General features: G+C 46.1%; 1 long non-coding RNA gene across 1 annotated transcript; it reads right to left on the bottom strand.

Moving 5' to 3' along the window:
* Nucleotides 1–10,887: 10,887 nt before the first annotated feature.
* LOC128949030 (uncharacterized) lies at nucleotides 10,888–11,513 on the bottom strand. The gene is made up of 3 exons (XR_008484180.1): nucleotides 11,440–11,513; nucleotides 11,047–11,133; nucleotides 10,888–10,961 (listed from the first exon to the last, which is right to left on the bottom strand). It is a non-coding gene; the product is annotated as an uncharacterized LOC128949030 (long non-coding RNA).
* Between the last annotated feature and the right edge of the window lie 2,714 nt (nucleotides 11,514–14,227).

Below are 14,227 nucleotides of genomic sequence, written 5' to 3'. Positions count from 1 at the left end.
CCCACTGCTGTCCCACCCCCCAATTTATCCCCTCTCTCCTGTCCCTGATCTCCTCCCTGTTCCCTCCCCAACCCAGTCCTTCCCCGTAAGTGGGCAGCAGCAGCAGTGGCAGCTGGTGGGGGCCGGTGGAGTTGGAGGTGCTGCAGCCCCTGAGCCTCCTCACCCTGGACACGCTCCAGAAGTGCATCTTCAGCCACGAGAGCCACGGCCAGGAGTGATTGTCACCTGTCCCCATTGATCATCTGTAAGAGACACTCTGAGGTTTCCCTCATCTGCCTCACGACCACTGTGATGGACGGAGACTGAAGCCCCCTCCCAAGGGCTGAGACTGACACCCCTATAACTCTAACACAGGGGGCTGGCCGGACTGAAGCGAGATGTTTGCCAAGTGTTGCCTGCAGGTGTGCTCCCTGGACCAAGAAAACAATTGGTCTCGCTCACTGCTGAGAACATGGACTGTCTGTAAACTTACCTGTTTCCTCTCGGTGGTTTCAATAGACTTACCTGTTCCCCCCCCTTGGTGGAGGACTACAATAGAACGAAGACTTTGAGATTCTCCCTGACATGACAAGACGGATCTATTGGCTGGACCACGAGGGTTTCATCTCTCCATTGGCAGCTATTCCTCCCCTCTTTCTCTCTCTCTCTCTCTCTATCCTTTATTCTCCTTTCTAATCCTTCCATCACATCTGCTGTGGGCACTCAATTAAAGGTGCATTTGTTTTGATTAATACCAAAATCCCCTTCCGTGTTGCTTTTGCACTCTGAGATCAGTTAACGAACCATCATGACCCCCGCTTGTACGAGTGGATCATGACACCATCCTGGTGGCCCTGGTGACCCTACCATTGTCCCTGTTGGCCATCCTGGTGGCCCTGGTGACCCTACCATTGTCCCTGCTCGTCATCCTGGTGGCTGTGCTGGCTCTGCCATGGTCCCCACTGGCCATCCTGCCCAATCACTGTCCCTGTTGGCCATTCTGGTGGCCCCAATGGTCCTGCTATCATCCATGCTGGTGGCCACAGTGTCCCCCCATTGTCCCTGTACAGACGGCCCAGCGAGTACATCCTGCTGCTCACCAAGGTGGGGCTGGGGTGGTGGCCATGGGGCATGAAAGTGGTCAAGAGAGTGGTGGTGGCCATGGAAGGATTGGCCATAGAGGCCAGCAGGATGCTGGTGGCCATGGGAGGCTTGGACATAGACTGGTGGCCACAGGGGAACAGTGGTGGCCATGGGCAGCACTGACCATAGAGCTGGTGGCCAGTGGGATGGTGGTGCCATAGGGTGGTGGCCATGGATGGGATTTGGCCCCAGGTGGCCACAGACTGGTGGCCCCAGTGGCCCGTGGCCCATCTTGCCCCTGCAGGACGAGAATGGCCGCACCCTGTCAGATGAGGACATCGCGGCTGAGGCTGACACCTTCATGTTTGAGTGTGAGCATGAGCTCGCAGGTGCCACTGGGGAGGAGCCACTCCCATGTCCCCTCACTCACCCAGCGTCCCCACAGGCCATGACACCACGGCCAGTGGCCTGGCATGGCTCTTCTACAACCTGGCCGGCCACCCTGAGCACCAGGAGCGATGCCGCCAGCAGGTCCAGGAGCTCCTGGCTGGCCGGGACACTGCAGACATTGAATGGTGAGATGTCCCCAGGGCCACCCTGGTCATGTGGCTCGGGGACACGGTGCCACCCCCGCTTGTCCCCAGGGACGACCTGTCCCAGCTGCCCTTCACCACCATGTGCATCAAGGAGAGCCTGCGGCTGCACCCTCCTGTCACTGCTGTGTCCCGGCGCTGCACCAAGGACATCCCCCTGCGTGATGGCCATGTCATCCCCAAGGGTATGGCATGGCCAGGGTGTCCCCAGTGTCACCACCCACCCTCATCTGCTGTCCCTAAAGTGGCCATTCCCATCCCACCAGGGGTCATCTGCCTGATGAGCATCTACGGGACCCACCACAACCCAGACCTCTGGCCCAAGCCTGAGGTAGGGCCACCCTATGAGGTGTCCCTGTCACCATGGTGGTGACAGCTGTGTCCCCTCAGTGTGACTGTGTCGGTGTCACCCCAGGTGTTCAGTCCTCTGAGGTTCAGTCTGGAGAACAGCAAGGAACGGTCCCCGTCGTCCTGCATCCCCTTCTCTGCTGGCCCCAGGCATGTGCTGGAGTGGGGACAGGAGTGTGCCCAAATGTCACCCCTGTCCCTGGCTGGGTTCACAGTGGGGTGACAATGGGGAGGAGCAGGGAACAAATGGTAGCATGAAAGGGACAGTATCATGGTGGTGGTGGGGATGTGTTGTCCTTGGCCATGGGACACCCCATGGCATGGACATGTCAACCTGTGGACTTGTCTCTAGGCCACTTGTGTCACCATCCATGGCCATGTCCCCCATGTCCTCCTCCATGGCCATAGAGCCCCATGTCACCATCTCTATCTGTGACACCCCCCATGCCCAATATCACCATCCATAGCCATGTCCTGGTCCCCATCCCCACCATATCCCCACCATATTCCCACCCAGGTCCTTGTCCCCATCCCCACCACATCCCCACCCACGTCCTTGTCCCCATCCCTACCATGTCCCCACCCAGGTCCTTGTCCCCATCCCTACCATGTCCCCACCCATGTCCCACAATGTCACCATGTGTGTGTGAGTTAAATGTCTTTATATTTACCCCAATGTTGGGTGAAGGATAATGAAAAATGAAAGAAAATAAAGGCCAAAATAAAAGCATTTACATGTCCATGCTGGCTGAGTATCCGTGTGCCTGGGCGGGTAGAAAGGACCTTTTCTAGAAAGATTTCCACTCCATTGTCTCCAAAATCCTGGGTTTGGCCCCAGTCAATCACCATTTGGCTGTGGGAGATGCTGGTGGGCCAGAGAGAATTAGAATCATGGAATGATTCAGGTTGGAAAAGACCTCCAACACCATTTGGAATTCTGGATGCCACCCGAAAAATGATAGGATGCAAAAGATGAGACTTTTTTGGGGTCAAAAGTAAAAAACTGTGCTGTCCACTGTGAAATTCTGATGTCTGTTTGCATCCCAATGGATTTTTCTCTGGCCGTGTCCAAGTGCCCAAGGGGAGCCAGGAAGACGTGGAGACCACCAGCCAGGTGTCTTCCCAACATGGATCACCAGGACCATGGATGACCAAGTCTCTGCACAGCGAGGGTCACTGTGGACCATCCAGTGGGGGTCCCCAATGGGGGATGGAGTTGAAGCAGCGCTCAAAGCTCTTCCTGTCACTGCAGGACACAAAACAACACGAGCGCACACACTGCTGCTCTCAAGGGGAAGAAAAGGGAAGTTTATTTCCTGACTCCAACATTTATAGTTTTCTAAAAGCGACCGTGGATTGGAGGGTGAAAGTGCCACCTCTCCAATGACACTGGACAAACCAACAGTCCATCAAATTTTTCTTCTTCTATAAAAGAATGCCAAACAAGAAGTTATTTACAGAAAGTGTTTGAGAAAGTTTGCTACAAGAATGTAAACATTAGAAGGCTCAGAAAATCTTTAAAAATCAAGGTAACACTCTTCCTGCACACAGGGCACTTGTTGGGCATCCCTTACTGCTGCCTCCCTTGGTGTTGGGTCACGGCAGAGTTCTGGGAGAAGCTCTTCCCACACTTGGGACACTGTCAGGGCCTCTCCCCAGTGTGGATCCGCTGGTGGGTGACGAGGGTGGAGTTTTTCTAAAAGCCCTTCCTGCAGTCAGGGCAGCAGAAGGGCCTCTATTCTGTGTGAATCTGCTGATGCTTGAGGAGACGGTATCGGCTCTGAAACCTCTCCCCACACTCAGAACACTCATAGGGTCTCTCCCCAGTGTGGATTCTCAGGTGGGCAATCAGCTTAGAGTTCTGACTGAAGCTTTTCCCACATTCCCCGCACTTGTAGGGCCTCTCCCCGGTGTGGATCCTCTGGTGGACACTCAGGCCAGAGGGGTCGATGAAGCTTTTCCCACATTCCCTACACTTATAGGGCCTCTCCCCAGTGTGGATCCTCTGATGGGCATTCAGATGGCAGCTCTGCCTAAAGCTTTTCCCACATTCCCTGCACTTGTAGGGCCTCTCCCCAGTGTGGATCCTCTGGTGCAGAATCAGGCTGGAGTTCTCAATGAAGCTCTTCCCACACTCTGAGCACGTGTAGGGGCACTCCCCAGTGTGCATTGTCTGGTGGATGATCAGGCGGGAGCTGTCACGGAAGCCCTTCCCACACTCCCCACACACAAAGGGTCGTATCCCAGTGTGGATCATCTGGTGGAGTTTCAGGCTGGAGCTCCTCCTGAACCCTTTCCCACATTCTCCACATTTATAGGGCCGTTCATTGGTGTGGATCCTCTGGTGGACGACCAAGTGGGAGCTGATCCTGAAGCTCTTCCCACATTCCCCACACTTGTGGGGCCGTTCATTGGTGTGGATCCTCTGGTGGACGATCAGGTGGGAGCTGATCCTGAAGCTCTTCCCACATTCCCCACACTCATAGGGCCGTTCCCCGGTGTGGGTCCTCTGGTGGATGAGCAGGTGGTCGCTCCTGCCGAAACTCTTCCCACATTCCAAGCACTGGTGGGGCTTCTTGCCATCATCAAGCTGCTCATGGACCACCACCTCAGCGCTCTGGGCAGATCTCTGGCTGCCTTCCAGGCACAGGCTGAGTCTTTCCTCCTCGGAGCACCCTGGGCTGGGTTTGCAGCCCCTCCTCCTGAGGGATCTCTGTGGCTTTTCCTCCCCGTTGGATTCCTGTGCCCTGGAGCTGCTCAAAACAGCCTCTTCCACGAGGTTCTGCCATGGGGATTTGTCCTCCCTGGTCTCCATCCTCAGCTCCTTCCCTGGGGGAGGAAGGACAAGGACAGGATGGGATTTGCCTCCATGCCACAGGGAAAGGGGAAGGAGATCCCCCCAGTGCATCCCTGGCTGGACAGCATCAGCAGTGGGGCTGTGCTGCAGCTGGGGCCGTGCTGGGGTGGGAGATGGAGCAGGAGAGAGGGGAAAAGGGGCACTGACTTCCTCCTCACCTGCCTCAGTGCCCTGGGGCATCTTCTTCTTCCTCACAGCCTTCTCCATCCAGATGAGGTTTGGGAATGGGAAATCCTGATTTGGGGGAAAAACAAGATGTGAGTGCATTGCCTTCGGAGGTCCCACTGGGCAAGTCCATCTCTAGAAGTCACCGGGTGTCTGGTGGCCAGAAATACCTCCAAAAATCAAGGAGTCCAAAAACCTCTCCCAGGAGTTCCCTGTTTCCTGTGTCCTCACTTTGGGGTTATGGGGGTCCCTCTTCTCAGAGCTGCTGGGGGGGCTGTGGGTCCTGGGCATTCCCCCTCTCCCGGGTCCTGCTCAGACATGATGAGGGGGTTTTGGGGGGTCCCAGGGCTCACCCTCCCCTGATTCTGTGGAAATTGTTTTTGAGATACATGCCAATTGGCAATGGAATCAGCAAATGCTTCTATCTGCTGTGTCCAAAACAGACACAAAGAAAGGTTTTGAAACTTTCTGACCAAACAGCCAAAAAAAGCATCAAAATCAAAGAAGTATAGTAGAGCAAAAGAGATGAGGGAGCAAGATGACTGATGCTTAGAACAAATTAGAGGAAGTTGGGGTAAAGCTAAGAGATATTGCAACAAAGCAATTAAAAGCTTATGTATAATAAAAAGCTTGATGCACTTGACAAAATCATGTAGCAGACACCAGTGCAAGGCCTCCCTCCAGACAACCACAAGGATAGGAATCAAGGACAACCTAGAAATATTATGAAATTACTGCTCCCAGCTTATTGATATTTGCTAATTTGGACTAACCAAGCACATTGGAAAATGCTTTGTAGGCTTAAAAACAGTATATATACTTTACTGAACTGTGTGTGCTGTGAATGGAGCAGTGACTCCCCGGCCACCCAGCGCTGCTTGCTTGCTTTAAAATAAAAGGTATAGAAGTAAAATTTGGATTGACCATTGAAATTTTATATCAGGTGTTCCAGGGTCCCCTTTCCCCAGCATCCCTCCACTCCAGGCACTCAGCGCTTCCCCTGCTCCCCTTTGCACTCCTGAGAGATCCAAAAATATCCCCTCATCAAATGAATTAAAAATACCTCTCTCAGCGACACCAAAATATATTTGGGACTCAACTCCTGTGAAAAATGCCAATCACTTGTTTTTAAAATTTTAAAAGTTTATTAGTAATAAAATAGTTCTACAAATACTAATACAATTAGAGTAATAATAATTTGGACAATTTGAATTAGGACAATACGAGACAACAAATATAAAGAGTTACGGACATCTGGGTACCTTTTTCTGGGCAGCACTAGCACGAAAAAGGACACCCGTTAGCAAAGGATTAACCCTTAAAAACAATAGCCCATTGCATATTCATGCACTTCATACATGATGCATAAATTCCATTCAAACACAGGATTCTGTCTGGCCATCATCAACCTCTTCCCTCTAATCCTAACAGCCCCTTTGAGGTGGGAAGAAGTTTGTTTCTTCTGATAAGAGAGCAATAAATTCTTTTCTCTGAAAGATTCAGGTGTCCTGTGGCTGCTATCTGGTGCGAGTGCCTCATTCCTTTCTTTAAAAAAACCTCACTGAAATAGTTCTTCTTTTAACTACAAAAGTTACCTTTTAATTACAAGACTACATTTATTATTAAACTGTTAATACAGCACTACTAATCAATACATCAAAATACATATGGTAAATGTGAAAATGCCTGTATTTTATGATTGGCTTTTTGCAAATATTAAAATGAATATTATATGTGTTGCGTTAGAAAGTAATGCTGTATTAATTCTCTTAAGTACCGTGTTAAATATAGTTTTAGGTTATAAAAATTGTTAACATAGAAACAATGCTATGTAGGATACTTTTTTAAAGAAAGGACTTGCAGTGAGATAGCAGCCACAGGACACCTAAATCTTTCAGAGAAAAAGAATTTATTGCTCTCTTATCAGAAGAAAAGAACTTCTTCCCGCCTCGAAGGTGCTGTTAGGATTCAGAGGAAGAAGCTGACACTGACCAGAACCACAGAATCCTGTGTTTGAATGTTTGAATGGAATTTATGCGTCATCTATGAGGTGTATGAATATGCAATGGGCTATTGTTTTTAAGGGTTAATCTTCATTAGCGGGGGTCCTTTTTCGGGCTCGTGCTGCCCAGAAAAAGGTACCCAGACGTCCGTAACTCTTTATATTTGTTGTCTCGTATTGTCCTAATTCAAATTGTCTAAATTATTATTACTCTAATTATATTACTATTTGTAGAACTATTTTATTGCTATTAAACTTTTAAAATTTTAAAAACAAGTGATTGCCGTTTTTCACACACCATAAGCACACATACCTTTGCTTAAAACAATGCTTGCTTATTTCGAATACAATACCTGCTTGTAAGCCTTAAAACATAACGCACTGAGCTCCATTCTTAAGCTTCAACTATCCTAATATCTTGCTAAATAAACTTTCTGCAGCTTAGAGAGCTATTCAGACAAGCGTTAATACACAGGCCATTGTTCTATTTGCCCTTGCTTTTTCTACAGTTTAAACAATTTTTCTGATGACCTATCTCATGGCTGCGCTCTACTCACAGTTCTGCTGTCTCTGAGGCCTGCCTTTTGCAGCTTTCCCAAACCCCTCTGATTTTATGGATTCCCACAGTAAATATCTGCATAGAGCCATATAATACGCACTTTTCATAACTCCGGAATCGGCAAGGTCCAAACTCCAGCAGAATCCCCCTCTTCCCCCCCAAAAACCCTCCCGGAGCTGCCGCTTCCCCTCGGCGCTCACCTGCGGGACGCGGGGCAATGCGATGCTGCCGGGCCCAGCCGAGCTGCGGGCTCCCCGTGGAACCCCGCAATGCTCCTTGCCCTGCTGCTGCTCCTCCTCGGGCTGCTCCCTCCGTGCTGCTCCTGTTCCTGCTCCTCCCCTTCCCCTCTCCCTCCCCTTCCTCCCGCTCCAAGCCCGGATCCCCCTTTCGCACCCCCTCTGTCCCACAGCCGCAGCAGCGCCGGCTCTGGGGTGTTGGGGAAGATGAAACAGGAAAGCCTTACAAATATGATTGTCTGGCAAAAGATTTTGAGAATATGGAAACTATAAGCGAGATGGAAATGAAAGCAAGCTATGAGATCCCTTAGTTACTGAACAACGGGAAAACAACGGTGTGGCCGCTGAAAGTAACCCCCTTTTGATGGAACAATTCCCTCTGCTTGCAGGCAGGTCCCAGGGTCAGAGCAGCCCCTACTGAAGGGGTCCACAGAGGAGTTTTTAAGGTTTAAAATGTAGCACAGTATGGTAATGTAATGATTCTTATAGGTGGTATGAAAATGCTGTAGGATTTGTATCTTCTACTAGATTGGTTAGTGAGAATCAGAATATTCAACACAGAAGAAGATTTATTATATTGTAATGGGAACTTTGCTGTTTTAGCTCTTACCTCTCTTACTCTTGCTCTTACCTCTTGTCTCTTAGCTCTTGCCTTTGATGCTCTTACCCCTTTTACTCTCTTACGCTTTTACTCTCTTACCCTCTCATCCTCTCTCCCCCTCTCCTCTCTCGGGCCTGCTCCAGCTGTGGCTGCAGCTCCCAGCAGGGCCCTGCACCCAGGCCCTTTGCAATAAACCCTGTTATGTTTGCCCAATTATCCATAATAAAAAAAACCAAACAATATTTAAGGTAGCAGCAATTTTAATTGAATAGTTTAGAAAATATATAAATAAGGGATAATTTGGTTCAAATAATAGCGCATAAGCAAAAACAACTGCGGGGTACGGAGGGCAGAGTTCAATGACCCTTGCCACTTCACGTACCAGCTTGCCAAGTGAAAGTCACCCCTTATATGCCATGTGTAAATGCCATCTCCTCCCATTTTCGGTTCATCATATCTCTATCTCCGCCCTCATTACCACCCTTATCACGCATGCGCCACCACTCGGTTTGGTGGTCACACAAGTCTTTGGGGGTCGTCACTGATGAAGGCTCTGTAGTCTTCTTCGTTGTCCTTTAATTCACCTTTGGGTTACACATGCGCACCAAGCCAGTACAATGTAAGCCAAGACTAACGTATCACTGCATCTGCATATCAAGGCAATAAGTCCCTTATAATTAGCATTTTCTTGGACCCAACCAGGTTCTTGGTCATTTTTAGCAACGGTATCTTCAGCTTCTTTCCTGTGGTCCTTGAGAACATCTGCTGGGAAGGGGGGGTGGGTGGAGACCCTCCTTTCCCTCTCTTCTTTGGCATTACAACTTTTAGCTGTTAACTATTTTATTATTCTCAAATATTAATTACTGTATCAATATTGATTACTGTTTCAATTTTTATCAGCACGAATCATACCTATTTATCACAACCCCAAGTTCCACGACCTGGCTGCAGAGATCTCTCATCTCCATGCGTCCCGACCGTGCTACCCCCATCAATCCTACACTGGGACAGGGGGAGAAACCCCCAGAGCCCCCAGCGATGGGCAGGGGGCTCGGGGATTAAGATGTACTTGTAGTTTTCTTGTTATGTCTAGGCTCTGAAGCAGGGTTTGTCATTGTTGTGAAACCAAGATTTGTCAGGACCCAGGACATCCCTCTGGCTGTCCTGAGCAGCCCAGACCCCTGCCATGGGGCTCAGAGACCCTGGCACAGAGCCCAGAATGCCCCTGTGGTTTTGATTATGACCCATGGAGCAAGTTACCAACCTTCTATGAAGATCAGCAAGCCACAACAGTTCAGGTAGCGTATTAGTGAAGCTATTACGGGGTGAAAATGTAGATTTTGGGGTTTCTGGTATGGGGGTTCAGGGGGCAAGATGGAGGGAACTGTGTGTGTCCAGCTTTCTCCTTCTTCTTCTGCTGTGATGGTGGCACTTACCGATTGGTTTAGAGTAGAAGCTCACTGTCTAACATAGATGATAGGTATTGGAAAGCAATTGTAAACATTGTACACGTAGTTTGTAGTATAAAGACATAACACTGCCCTGGGGGAGGCAGAATGCCTCAGACTGTCCTGCTGAGCTCACCTTGGCAGGGCAGGAGAAAATTTTTTACAGATAAGATAAATGAAACAACCTTGAGACTGAGAAATGAAGAGCCCCGACTCCTTCTTCAAGCGCCGGGCTGGGAAAAGAGACTTTGGAACTGTTCTCGGGGTCACTCTGACCAGCCAGAGACCCTGACAAAGATTAATCAAGGATTAATACAGAAATAGATGTTCTAATCTATCCTTGCACTTCTGCTGGTCCCTAGGAAGGCTGGTGGGTGATTTCTGTCTGTGTTCAAATATTTAAAGCAACAACAAATAGTCCCACACTTTATATTTCAGATAAACAATTTAATGGCATCTTAACATTGTTTTCACAATCTTATAATGTGCATATTTTACTCCTTGTGAAGCTGAAATCTTTTTAAATACAAGTAATTCTACTGAAATTTTAGAAGTTTCAAAACCATTTTAACATACTGAAAACAAAACAGTCTAAAAAGACAGGTCTAACAGCCATTAAAATGCAGGAAAAAGCAAGAGGACTTCAGGTAAAAGAACATTCATTTAACAGCTACATTTCTTCCACTAAGTATTTATGTGTTAAGAAAAACAGAGCAAATGTAAAAGAACAGAAGTTTATAAAACCAGAGTTTATAATGCCAGAAACAGCTTTGAAACAACTTTCTATGTAGTTCTATTTATTTCAAAATTTAAAATTGGCTCATTTTTGTCCCAACATTTTGAAGTATTAAACACACTGAGTATGACAGAAAAAAGCAACAAATTCCTAACCCTGAGAGAAGAACAACCGTGCAAGCAATGCCACAGCACTGGGCATTTCTGCATTTTAAGCAAAGAGCTTTACAGCATCTTTAATTTTCCTTTTCCTGTCCATTTTGGAGAGCACAGTCCAGCCCGCCTCGCGCATTCTCCTCATGGTTTTGAGTTTCAGAGCAGAGCCTGGAGATTTCACACTGCATGGAGCTGGGCTCTGGGAAGGAAAATAAAGCCATCCTTTCGTTTCTGTAAACAATCTGATTAACTGCTTGGTTTAATCTTAGGAAAGGCTAACATACCTTTTTTGGTGCTGTGGAATGTAACTGTGAAGCTTGTGGATAATCTTTGTACAAATTTTTAAATGTTTCTTCTTCCGAGACTATGCTCTATATGATTAAAAGTTGAAAGTTAAATTAAAAGTTACTTAGTCACACTATATTAAAATTACTTTTTCTTTCTGCCTAAGGATATTAAATTATGAAAAAGAAAAGCTGTCATTATGAGGCATAACAGTTCAATACAAAAAATGTTAATTATGTACATACAATTACAATTCCAGAAAGAACCAATAAATTAAAAATATACATAAATATTGGCTTGAATGTGGAAGCCCAAACTCTTTATTTCCATTCTCAGCTCCAGCAGTGAGCACAAAGAGCTGCTCAGCCCATGATTTGTTCTCTGGCTCTTACCAGGAGGTCAGTGTGCTCAGAGCTGTCTGACTGAGTGTCCAGCTGCACAAGCACTTTCTGCTTTTTCCTGCTGCTCTGCTCTGCAGGCAGGTTTGTGCTTCTTCCACTCTGCATTTTATCCACTGGAGGAGTCTTTATAACACATTTCTGGGAAAGAAAATGTTTCTATTTTTAGATTATATTTTATGGGGTAAGTGTGGAATCTAAAGCCAAACTCAGGACCCAGTTTACAGTCTGAGTGTCCAAGAATTCACCTGAGAGAAATGGTGGAACTCTGATCTTTCCATCCAAAGATGGAGCAAAGACCCAAACAAAGTGGGGTGGGGTGGAAATATCATTTTTTATATTATTTTTGTTGCCAAATGAGGAGAATGAAGGGGAAGCTATGGAAGAGCTGAGTTTCATGGCACATTGTATTTAAGTTCTCCATGCTTATCTGCAGAAATCCAGGTTATTCTGAACTGCAGCCACTACATTGGACTCTATCAAACATCAAAGAAAATGGGAACAAACAAAACTGCAGGAAAAGGCTTTCAAAGAAAGATTGGTAGCTACATCAAGATTGGTGTTTCTTAAAATAGTCTTTTCACTAGAAGTGAAACTGAGAAGCATTGAATGGTCCAGTGCAGTCCTTTTTTAGACAGATAACATCAAAATGGTGCTGGATTCCATTGTTCCAATGTGAAAACCACAAGTGAACTCCTGACAGGGAAGAAGGGTCAGTTCTGCAGTCAGGACTACTTTGATACTTTGACCATTTTTACAGCTGTATCAGCTTTTTTCTCTTCCATAGAGGAAAAGTGCCTTTACAAATGGACACTTTTAAGACTAAGTAAATCAGTTCTAGAGACATAAAAAAATCAACAAGTGAGCAAGAAAAATTACACACTGGGAGCCCTTCCAGAAACTGCTGTCTCATATCTCCATGGAATGGTGTGACCCTTTAAAATCCCTTCTTATCCCAGGGGGAAAAAAAAAATCTACAGAGAAGTAAGAAATACAGGCAGAAAAATGCAACAAGAAAAATTCACTGTTAGGAGTTACAAAACTTCAATGCTGGACTGCCCAAGGGGCTTCCTGTACTGAAGAAGACTTTTTTTTTTTTTTTTTTTTTCAGGAATATAATTTGGAGAGTTTCTATTTTTTACATGAATAGATTCACTGCATAGATCTAAACAAGGTTAAGGAGTCCCAGGAACATCAATTTGTATTTTCTATAATTTAAAATTTTAAGTCTAAAGCATTCTACTGTCTTTTGTTGAATGCAAATAAATTATCATGGCACTTCAATTGATTCTACACATATAAATACTACCAAATTCTAAAAGCAATTAAAAAGTTAAAGTTACCTTGTGTTTCTTTTCACTTTCAGGAATCACACTGCCAGAGTGCTCTTTTACAAGATTCTCCTACAAAAGAGTTATGTGACAGCAAGGAAATATTGATTTGAATTCAGTTGTTAAAAATCTTCTTGGTCTAATTACAGAGCACAGTCTATAATCACAGGCTGCTACAAAGTTCACACAAAAATATGACCAGGTTTGGTACAACCCCAGCATTCAAAAGTCACTGAAAAACCCCTTCAATTTAGGGAACTTTTTTGCTTTAGCTAGTTAAAATTAACTAAAATAAAGGAGAGTTTTGTTTTGTTGTTTGTTTATTTATATGTAATCTATAATCACAGACTGTTACAAAGTTCACACAAATCTATGACCAGATTTAGCACAACCCCAGCATTCCAAAGTCACTGTTTTTCTGTTCAGTTTCATTTCTTACCCAACTCCTCCCACAGCACAAGCCCAGGCCACACCTCTCACCCCCACTGCTCAGGGAATAAAAAACTCCACCTTTTCTTCCATTTCTGCTCTCAGCTGTTCCTTAAGGGAGGACAGTTCCCTTTTCAAACATGACAGCTCATTTTCCTACAAACCATTAAACAAAGGACAGGGTTAACTCTGCACAGCCCAGAAAAAGGAAAACAGTCCCAAATGAGGCAGTAATTAACAGGGACACGCATTAGATACACAAGATAATTCTATTTGCTTTTCAGCCCTATACTTGAAGCTTTGCTTTAGCTTGTTTAACAAAGACTGAAGCACTGTAAGAAACAGGTACTTGATCAGAAGTGTTCAAGGTAATACCTTAAAACCCTTGGGAGAGCAGGGGTGAGAGGGCACAATAGAACAGGGGTGAGAGGGCACAATCTAAATATTGAAAACAAAAGTTTCCTATTCAAAGGGCGGAGTCAGAACATGACCCACTACCTGGAGGAGCAGACACAAACACACTGCCACTCCAATTTATTTTTAGAAACATTTGGAGTTTTTAGCGCCCAGAATAAGATCTGTTGCAGCAGGTTGGGTGGGACTGCTGCGGGTAAAAATTAAAAGCACACTGGAAGAGTTCCCAGAGAATGTCTCTGGTGGGAAAGACCCCAGAGCACAGCAGGAAAAGAAACTCTCTAAGCAAATTGAAAAAAGATCTTTAGAAGTCACAAACTGACCGAAGATCACATCTTTTGTCTTTCTGTGCTGTCGGTGGGCAAGAGGGAGGGATTGGGAAAAAAGGTGTTTTAAGGGTTTCGTTTAATTATCATTACTCACTTTTAATTCTATTAATAATAATTTTTTTACACTATTTAAGTTTGAATCTGCTTTACCCTCAAAGTGTTTTTCTCCTAATCTTTATCTCAACTCAGTCCTTGAATTTTTCTTTCCCCTCCTCTGCTCAACAATAGCAGAGAAAAATGAGTGAATGTTTTTTTGTGTGTGCCTGGCACTTAGCCAGT

This window comes from Melozone crissalis, unplaced genomic scaffold (genome assembly GCF_028551555.1).
Source record: "Melozone crissalis strain CALT ecotype California unplaced genomic scaffold, PUWL_Pcris_2 ptg000192l_1, whole genome shotgun sequence".
Lineage (NCBI taxonomy): Eukaryota > Metazoa > Chordata > Aves > Passeriformes > Passerellidae > Melozone > Melozone crissalis.
This window is presented reverse-complemented; position numbering and strand designations above follow the sequence as displayed.